Genomic DNA, 4429 nt, shown 5'->3' with positions numbered 1-4429 from the left:
AGAGAGAGAGAGAGAGAGAGAGAGAGAGAGACCCATCTAGCTACTGTTATGGACCCGCAGGTCCTCAAGGAACTACTCACACATCATCATGAAGGCATCAAGGTCGATGAACATTGCCTCCCTAATGGTTTCCCCCCTCTGGTAGAGTACCGGAGAAGGCCTTCAGATGGGACCATAGAAGAACAGAGGCTTGCGGTGCCGATAAAAATGTTACAGGTCTAGCTTTAGGGGTTTTGAAATATTTGGGAATTTATAGGCTTTGAATTAGGGAAAACGGAGCCAAGGTGGGCCCACAAGCTCACATGGTGTGCCCCCCGGGAGCTGGTGCCTGCAAGCCAAACAGGGTTATGTAGTACTTCTGTGGAAGTATCCCAATTAGCTATCGTCCCAACGAAGAGCAGATGCGTGTATTTATAGTGGCGCTTCTGTCACACGCAAGGTGTCGCAATTCTCGTGTGAAGTAACTACTTGAGCTTCGGCAAATATTATTACTGTCCTGGAGGACTACTAAACCAAAATGACAAGGATAAAAGGTTTATAGCAGTGATTGATACATCTCCAATGTGTCTATAATTTCTGATTGTTCCATGCTATTATATTATTTATCTTGGATATTTTATATGCATTTATATGCTATTTTATATCATTTTTGGGACTAACCTATTAACCTAGTGCCGAGTGCCAGTTGCTGTTTTTTCCTTGTTTTTGACTTTTATAGAAAATTAATACCAAACGGAATGAAACTTTTTGATGATTTTTCTTGGACAACAAGACACCCACGAAGCTTCGGGAGGAGGCCAGAGGAGCCACGTGGAGGCCACAAGCGTCCTGGCCGTGCCCCAGGTGGGGCACCCTCAGGGCTTGTGGGCCCCTCGAGACTCCCCTAACCCTAACTCCAGCACTATAAATTCCCAAATATTCCCCCTACACCAGAGGGCACACAAAAAAATACTTTTCCGCCGACGCAAGCTTCTATTCTCATGAGATCCCATCTTGAGGCCTTTTCTGGCACTCCGCCGGAGGGGGATTCGATCATGGAGGGCCTCTACACCAACCTTGCTGCCCTTCCGATGATGTGTGAGTAGTTTACCACAGACCTACGGGTCCATAGCTAGTAGCTAGATGGCTTATCCTCTCTCTTTGATCTTCAATACAATGTTCTCCTCGATGTTCTTGGAGTTCTATTCGATGTAATCTTCTTTTGCGGCGCGTTTGTTGAGATCCGATGAATTGTGGATTTACAATCAAATTATCTATGAATATTATTTGAGTCCTTTCTGAAATCTTTTATGCATGATTAAAATAGCTTTGTATTTCTCTCTGATCTATCGATTTGGTTTGGCCAACTAGATTGGTTTTTCTTGCAATGGGAGAGGTGCTTTCTGATGGGTTCAGTCTTGCGGTGTCCTCACCCAGTGATAGTAGGGGTAGCGAGGCACGTATTTGTATTGTTGTCATTAAGGATAAAAAGATGGGGGTTTTACCATAGTGATTGGATCTATCCCTCTACATCATGTCATCTTTGGTGAAAATATGCCCTAGAGGCAATAATAAAGTTGTTGTTATTATATTTCCTTATTGATGATAAAGGTTTATTATTCATGCTAGAATTGTATTGATCAGAAACTTAAATACATGTGTGGATACATAAACAAATACCGTGTCCCTAGTAAGCCTCTACTAGACTAGCTCGTTGATCAAAGATGGTTAATGTTTCCTAACCATAGACATGTGTTGTCACTTGATAACGGGATCACATCATTAGGAGAATGATGTGATGGACAAGACCCATCCGTTAGCTTAGCATATGAGTGTTTAGTTTATTGTTATTGCTTTCTTAATGTCAAATACATATTCCTTCGACTATGAGATCATGCAACTCCCGGATACCGGAGGAATACCTTGTGTGCTATCGAACGTCACAACATAACTGGGTGATCATAAAGATGCTCTACAGGTATCTCCGAAGGTGTCTGTTGAGCTTGCATGGGTCGAGATTAGGATTTTTCACTCCATGTATCGGTGAGGTATCTCTAGGCCCTCTTGGTAATACAGGTATCTCTGGGCCCTCTCACTAAGGAGTTACTTACGAGGTGATGTATTACGGAACGAGTAAAGAGACTTGCCGGTAATGAGATTGAACTAGGTATGAAGATGCCGACGATCAAATCTCGGGCAAGTAACATACCGACAGACAAAGGGAATTACGCATGTTGTCATAAAGGTTCGTCCGATAAAGATCTTCATAGAATATGTAGGAACCAATATGGGCATCCAGGTCCCACTGATTATTGACCGGAGAGGCGTCTGGTCATGTCTACATCATTCTCGAACCCGTAGGGTCCCACGCTTAACGTTCGTTGATGATATAGTATTATACGAGTTATGTATATTAGTGACCGAATGTTGTTCGGAGTCCAAGATAAGATCATGGATATGACGAGGAGCTCCGGAATAGTCCGAAGGTAAAGATTGATATATGGGATAATAGTGTTTGGCTTCCGATATTCCCTAGAAGAGGTTTTGGATGTTTCCCAAGATGTTCGGGTACTAGAACACTTTATTTGGGCCAAGGGGTAAAGCCCATGAGGCTTTTTGTAAGTGCAAAAGGCAGTTTTGCGGAGGCCAGGGGCCAGACACCAGGGACCCTAGCGTCCGGGTCCAGAAGCCGGGAACCATGGCGTTCCTGGAGTCCGAGAAGGACTCTTACCTTTCGGGCAAAACTGACTTTGAGGAGGCTTTACTCCAAGTTTCGACCCCAGGGCTCAACATATAAATAGAGGGGTAGGGCTAGCACCCAATACATCAAGATTCACCAAGCTATGTGCCGGCAGCCCTGCCCCCTCTAGTTTATCCTTTGTCATAGTTTCTGTTGTGCTTGGCGAAGCCCTGCGGAGATTGTTCTTCACCACCACCGTCACCACGCCGTCGTGCTACCAGAACTCATCTACTACTTCGCCTCTCTTGCTGGATCGAGAAGGCGAGGACAACATCGAGCTGAACATGTGCTGAACGCGGAGGTGACGTACGTTCGGTACTTGATCGGGACGGATCGCGAAGGTGTATGACTACTTCAACCGCGTGGATAAACGCTTCCGCTTAGCGATCTTCAAGGGTATGAAGATGCTCTCCCTCTCTCGTGGCTATGCATCTCCAAGGATAGATCTTGCGTGTGTGTGTATATTTTTTCTTATTTTCCATGCAACGTTCCCCTACAATGGCATCCGAGCCAGGTCTATGTGTAGATGATATGCTTGAGAACACAAAAGAGTTGTGGGCGGTGATAGTCATATTGCTTACCACCAACATCTTACTTTGATTCGGCGGTATTGTGGGATGAAGCGGCCCGGACCAACCTTACATGTTCATGCACATGAGACCGGTTCCACCGACTGACATGCAACTTGTTTTGCATAAAGGTGGCTGGTGGGTGTCTATGTCTCCTACTTTAGTTGAATCAAATTTGACTATGGCCGGTCCTTGAAGAAGGTTAAAACAACAAACTTGATAACGGCCGTTGTGGTTTTCGCGTAGTTAAGAACGGTTCTTGCTAGAAGCCCGTAGTAGCCACGTAAAACTTGCAACAACAAAGTAGAGGATGTCTAACTTGTTTTTGCAGGGCATGTTGTGATTTGATATGGTCAAGACGTGATGTGATATACGCTGTTGTATGAGATGATCATGTTTTGTAATATCGACAACCAGCAGGAGCCTTAGGGTTGTCTCTTAATTATTGTATGAAGTGCAAGAGCCATGTAATTGCTTTACTTTATCGCTATGCGTTAGCAATAGTTGTAGAAGCAATAGTTGGCGAGACGACCCCGATGTAATGATGGAGATCAAGGTGTCAAGCCGGTGGCGATGGAGATCATGACGATGCTTTGGAGATGGAGATCAAAAGCACAAAGATGATGATGGCCATACCATGTCACATATTTTTGATTACATGTGATGTTTATCCTTTATGCATCTTACTTTGCTTAGAACGGTGGTAGCATTATAAGATGATCCCTTCACTAAATTTGAAGATAAAAAGTGTTCTCCCCGAGTATGGACCATTTCCAAAGTTTGTCATTTCGAAGCACCTCGTGATGACCGGGTGTGATAAACTCTATGTTCACATACAAGGGGTGTAAGACAGTTTGGCAGATGGAGAATACTTGGGTTAAACTTGACGAGCCTAGCATGTACAGACATGGTCTCGGAACACTGGAGACCAAAAGGTCGAACATGAGTCACATGGTAGATATGATCAACATAGAGATGTTCACCATTGATTACTACCCCATCTCACATGATGATCGGACATGGGTTAGTTGATTTGGATCATGTATCACTTAGATAACTTGAGAGATGTTTATTTAAGTGGGAGTTCATTAGTAGTTTTGCATATCTATGTTGTAGATCAATGGCCCGTGCTACCGTCCCC

This window comes from Triticum aestivum, chromosome 2B, assembly GCF_018294505.1.
Source record: "Triticum aestivum cultivar Chinese Spring chromosome 2B, IWGSC CS RefSeq v2.1, whole genome shotgun sequence".
NCBI classification, from domain to species: domain Eukaryota; kingdom Viridiplantae; phylum Streptophyta; class Magnoliopsida; order Poales; family Poaceae; genus Triticum; species Triticum aestivum.
This window is presented reverse-complemented; position numbering follows the sequence as displayed.